Here is a 6,725-nt window from a genome sequence, read left to right on the forward strand (position 1 = left end):
CGCCTTCGGGCGCTCTGCACATCGAATGAGACGCGTAGGCCCAGCCCGCACCTGCCCTTTCTCTCTCTTGCAGCCCAACGGTGGCGAAAGCCGAGAGAATCAGGTGTTGAAAGCAGAAAATAAGACACGGCTTCTTGGATTTGACGGCCGTGAGATGTCTTGTCCAATTACAAGCCTGTTTGGAGGGACACGTATGAGGGTGAATTTAACCCTTAAAGGAGTACCGTCACACCGGTGTGACGGGAATGTTGAGAAATGAACATTCTAAAGAATATCTGGGTTCACTGAATTCAACATAGAATTTTAGAACCTTCAATTGTTGCGGAACTTAGAATGTTCAAAAACCTACACCTTTAAGAGTTAATCTACATGTCCCTGATGTGTCCCGACAGTGGCCAATGAAACTGGCACAGCTCTACTATGCTGGCGCTGGGACTATGATAATTGGGGTGGAGAAATGATTGGAGCATGAAAAAGAGGACTTCTTTCAAATGTTATATCTGTATCCTGCTTCATCTCTCTGGAAGACATACTTTTTTTATCTAAGGTCTTGAATGTGTGTGATGTCTTCATGTACCCATGCTACTAAAAATCCTAACCTTCCAAATGAAAGAAAGTTATTAAACCGTCACCTTTAGATTGATGCCATCATGTACATGTAACCAACTTTGTGGATCACAGGACCTTATAACAGTGTAGCTTCCAAACAAAAAAAGACCAAACTAAATCCTTATCTAAGTGCAATGCATTTGCCAGTCAAGAGTAAGCTGACACAAAAGTTGAAGAGGGGTCCCTCTTTTTATTACTCGAGGATGCCTGGGTTGCTGGGTAAATTTAGCATGCTCTGCATGAAGTGTCACTTCAGTTGTCTGCCATCGCTGTTTATTTATGGGTGGGCCTGAGGGTCTGGAGCTGGAGACACCTCGGTTGGGTTTCAGGGCCAAGGTATCATCCAACACAACATCCACCCACACCGCCCACACTCCATAGCTTTGTGCATCAGTGAATATCTGCAGTTGCTCATGCTGACTTGACTTTACTTCCCAAAATAGGACGGCAAGGTGAAAACAGTGAATCTGGAGATGGCGGAGTGGCTACATGTGAACTGTGCCAAAGAGTGTTGAAGGTGAAATTAAATGTGTGTGTGTGTGTGTGTGAAATCTATTTCAACAAAAACGAATATAAATGTGGAGATAGTCAGCTACTGTATCTTCTACTCTGGAGATTATGATCGATGTGCATTTTCATAATCCCATCATAATCCCACTCGCTGCTCAGAGGAGAGTGTTTCCCTGACGGTGAAGGCAGAGGTGAGGAGGCTTCCTCCCTGCAGAGCTGTTACCAGGATGCAGTAGAGACAGAGCCATAGTGTTCCCTGAGAGAGAGAGCTAAAGATGGAGATTTGAGACAGTCCACCCCAGGGAGTCAGATCCTAATCCATTCAGGGTATGAGTTGGTGATGCAACAATTAACCGATTAATTGAATAGCCAACTATTTTAGTAATCGTTCATTAGTTTGTGTCATTTTTTGAACTACCTCAAAATGATCTGATTTTACCTTTAGCTTTACTTACTGCTCTATGACAAAGCTAAATACTGTGTATTTACCGGTATATTATTTATGTATACAGCCCTATTGTAAAAAAGTATTGATAGTTGCAAATACTCACTTACAATGTGATATTGTAATATAGATTATCTTCTATATTGTTGTATAATATTTGCACAAATGAAACCGATTTCACCTACAGCAGACTATTGTTTCATCCCAGTTGGGGTTTTTGAGTATTCTAGAAGATTCTAAATATGATCTTGCAGTAGGCTATCCTCGAACATAAATGCCTTCTGTCATCAGAAGTCGATTCTAACCTCAATAGTTGGGTGCCTTGAATCATGCCCCAGGCCCATCTGTCACTTGAAGAGACTTCAGGGAGACCTCTGGCATAAGCTTCCTTCATTACTGGCTAAGAGGTACGAGCTAAATGGAAAAAAACTGGTCTGTAATTGTTCCTCTAAGCTCCTGCAGTCTTCCTGTATCAGTAGAGTGTGAATGCAGGTGTTTGGAACTCCTTGAGGGGTTGAGGCAGAACAGTAGCCTTTGTGTTCAGTCTGATGGAAAACACCCTTTTTATAGCACAGACTCTTTTTTTATATATATTTTTTTATTCCTATTCAGTTCATCCAAGGGAAAATGATGCCTGTGGTCGAGGTGAATTTTGACCTTGACAATTGCATTTCTTCCCAAACATGGCGTGAGCAACAGACAGTGAAGAAGTTTACGGTTTTATGGGCAACTCTGGAGGTCTCCCAGGTGTTAATCTCCCTTTAAAGGGTGGCTGTGGAAAGAGAGTGACCCGACCTTGCTTGCCTTACCTCCTTTCAGTGCAAAAAAGTTAGGAGACTACGGAGCACGTGCCAAGAACTCATTGAAACTTTCAGGGTTTTCTGTACCCATAAATGTTTCTACACAGCACCTTTCCATACAAAGACCTTTAGTAGACACCATTTCATGAGGTAAAACTACTACAAATCTGATATCCTCTCTACCCTCAAATACCCAAGTGACTCCTCTTCCTTCACAGCTAAAACAGCCCGGTTTCATGCCCCTCACCCCTACAGAGTCAGGTAGGCAGGAAATGCCTAGCTGGGAAGCAGCTTCGTGTGTAGTGAGGGTCTGGGAGACTTGAACTCAACTTCCTGTTAGCCGCCTCTCAGGTCTGCACTGCTTGCCAGCACAAGCAAGAGAGAGCACACTAGGTCCATTAAAGCACTGAGTAAGAGAAGGACATGGAGGTCCGGGAGAGGTGGGGTTGGATCCCAAATGAAATTACTGTACTTGATTCCTCCTCACCACGTAAAGTAATCTGCCCTGAGAGAAAAAGAAGTTTACCTGCACAAAGGACCGACTCAAGGAGACAAACATGGGAAGACTGAGGCTAATTTGTTTGCATTGGTTCAGATTAAACGCTGACAAGATTAACTGCACAAATCCTCAAGGAAACGTATAACGTATGGTCAGAGTATATATATTACCATGACACATGGAAATGTATACCACACAGAAAGGGAAAAAATGAGGCCCACTCCACTCAATTATGCACACACTTGACACACACTCTTTCGACATTTGGTTTCACTTTCACCAAATCTCAAGAATATCCAAGTTAGGGGCTGGCACTAATCATTGACAAAATCCAAGCACTAAAGCTACTGTTCTGTTTTGTCTGTTAAAACCACTCCAAGTGCCTCTCCCCTCTGGCAGGAAACAGCAGCCATCTCTGGGGAAGGAGGAGAAAGCTCTTCCATCATACTCAGTGGACTGACTCCTCGCTTTGGCAATGTCAGAAGCTCCTTGCCTGTGCATGCACCGCCCCCCCTCTTCCCCAAGCCAGCTCCATCTGACGGACAGGTTCAGGAAAGTAAATAGATTTCACCAGTCGCTACTGCCAGTCTGGGCTTTTAAGAGAGAGTCATTCAGCCTTCCTCTCCCTGCTGGTTCTGCATTGTTGCAGTCAGCATGTTATTATTACCTGCTGTCATGGGATGGAGTGGCAAATGGCAGAGCGTCCCATCCATCGCCATGAGTGATTCCATACACAACACGCAGGGAACTGACGACGTGTGCATTCCCTAGAATGACAGAACCGTTGTGTGGGCGTAACCTGAATGTCACCATGTCTGAAATCAACGAGGACACAAGACAGATGGACTCATGATGGATCATGTACAAAGACATGCTTTGGACGGAGCCATCTACTGAGTCCTCCAACGCCGCCATTATGACTGGGTGAATCATCCAGATAGTGCAGCGGTCTCGATCGGGCTTCCAGAGAATAAAGCAACCACAATAAGTGCATCAGCAAATTAAGTTTACTACGAAGCGACTGGAGCTAATTAAAGTCGGGAGGAAACATCTGAAGGCAGCGCTCAGATTGTCGGGGGGGAGCGGAAACACAAATGTGAGGTTAATCTGTAAACATCTCTCGGAGCTACCCAGGGTATGGAGAAGAGAACACTGTGCCATTTACTCATTCTAGCATGTTTGGGAGCTACATTTGGGAGTGAGTTGGCAATATAGTTGGCATGGGCATGATTTTTCATAAAATTAACCCAAGACCTCACACAGTTGCGAGCAAAACATGTTGGTTATAAGCAGAGCCTTTCATTGCCCTGGTTGAGTATGACAGGAAAAAATCAACACCATTCTGTAAGCTGCATTGGGTAGCTCAACTCCCCCACCCCTCTCTCACTCGCTCACACACACACACACACACAGTACCAGACAACAAGAGCCAGTCCCTGCCGTTGAGAGGAAAAAGGCGTTTTTTCCCCCAACACTCCTGAGGGACCCTATCAGGCAGCAACATCCTGGCGCAGCAGGACACAACTGGGATGAGTGTGTGTGTGTGTGTGTGTGTGTGTTCATATAGGCTTCCTGTCGCAGTGGCCCTACAAAATACATACCTTCTTCCTTCACAGCTAAAACAACACAAGTTACAATTAAGGACGGATGTCTCAAAGTCACTTCTCTCCATCTGGGGCAAGGCTTTTAAAGTAGCTCTTGCCAGCCCACATTACGGAAAACATTACATTGTTTTGTCAATAGCCCATGTCTTGTCATAAATAATGGGTTACTATTTAACATTTTGATGGGGTGTACTGACACTACATGAATGGACTGTCGTTGAGGTTTTTAAGGATGACATGATTCATGTATAAGGAAGCTACTATTCAGATCCCAACTAAGGCATATGAAGTAGGTCCTATGCATCTGATTATTGGCACTCAAAATCACAGACAAGAGAGTTTAGACTCTTAACAGTCTATGTACTGATGACACACCCATCCACTCAACTCATATACAAACAAGGACAGACACGTGTCTTCGAGAAAAGTATTAAAACAAACACAAGAGTAAAAGTAAACAGATGTTGTAATGGCTCCTCCATGTCTTGTTTTGTGTTTGTTTGAGAGACAACACTATCCCTAATAAAGCATATTGTTCCTTTAATCGCGTTACTGGTTCAAGACTGAAGTTGTCTTTATAGAGTATATTAAACATGACACACCGTGACTAGCTTCTGGTAAACTGTAGGCCTCGCCTGTAGGCTACACTCAAGCGAGTCTAAAAATAATATGGCCCCGGCCTTACAGTGTACTGTAATTTCCAACGCCCCGGGGCACGGAAAATACACTATCTTATTTTCGCAAAAAGGTGCCAAACAAATGTGAAAATGACAGAGGCGATCGCAGCACTTAGCTCACACTACAATGCCAGCCAAAGATATGTGTCCTGGGGCGAAGCCTGAAGTTTGAACTGGTGTAACCTTAAATACACGTTGAATGACGTTATTCAAAACGGTTCAAGGCACAAACTAGAACTGATTTTCAACTAGCCTATTAGTGGGGTTTAAACTTTACTGGTAGCACATAGGCCTGCATAAGTCGAATTTACTTCAATCTTCAGTCTATGGTCAAAAAACGTTCTCTGGGGAACATTCTCGCGCAATATGGATTTGTTCTACCTGGATAGAGTGTAGCTGTTGGATCCCATTCCCAACAAGGCTACAGTGTTACTGCTAGACTGTGTTTGTAACTTCAGCTATTTGTTATGACTGCCAGGAACACAAATGGTAACGATGCCGTTTACAGTAAGCAGATATTGAATAAAGACACTGAACGCTGTTGTTTTAACTAGCCTACTAGTTTCAGAATAACAGTTCACTGAGGTTGGACGAGGGGGATAATCAAACTCGGGGGTTGATTTCTGTCGGTTTGTAAGCTATTCGATAGTCAGTCCCACCAATGAAGTTGCATTTTTGCTCCTACTGACGAAATATTTTAAATTAGAGCTCTACTCACGCGGTGTAAAAATCGGTCTACGTCGGCGTAACTGTGACTATCCCTCCCAAGTCGATGACTTCGTAGTCGTTGATTAAATTCCAATGTAGGTGAAGTTGGTAGACGCTGTCTGCGCTTTTCTTTCACTTCTCCCACTCCAGCCCTGCTTATTCCCGTTCATCCTGAGTCTTGCATTCCAACATGGCTGACGCGTAGCAACCGGTCGAATACAGCTACACCCCTATGAGGGGAAAAATGCGAAGGAGCTACTCCAGATGGCGAGACTGAGCATCTAATGGGACGAAGACCATACACTTAAGGTGGTTTGCATACCTTGCCTTGCCTTTATGGACTGTTAACATCACTGGGTTTATAAATCCGATTGCTGTCCGATTGTTTTTCTAAAATTGGAAGCAACCGAGAATTACCTCTAGGATAATTAGACACGAATCGTATAACACAGGCTAGCCTATTTGTAATATACCTGTAGGCTACATAGACATTGAGTTATATGAGCTCAGGTAAGCTAGGAATCCTCAGAAAATTAAAATCTTTCAATCTTTTTTACACAAGGCTTGCCTGTGCTATGCGCACGGGTAACGCACGTTAAGCAGAAGCAATGATGCCTGGTCCTCACCAGGGAAATCCTGGAAACATGATTACATCAATTAATCAGTTTATATTTTTAAAAATCCTGTTATGTCGCTTATTGTGTCACACGACTGCACCCTTCCCCCACAGTATAACACTGGGAGCACCTGTTCAGTAGTAATTTGAGTCCCCCTTTTGGGAAAACTGCCTTGCTTTAGGCCTGAAAAAAGATAAAAACACACTCTCAGTTTCTCCTTGTGCTGTGGGCTTTTTTGTGTTTCTATGAAAGAGTC

This window comes from Alosa sapidissima, chromosome 21 (assembly GCF_018492685.1).
Source record: "Alosa sapidissima isolate fAloSap1 chromosome 21, fAloSap1.pri, whole genome shotgun sequence".
Classification (NCBI taxonomy): domain Eukaryota; kingdom Metazoa; phylum Chordata; class Actinopteri; order Clupeiformes; family Clupeidae; genus Alosa; species Alosa sapidissima.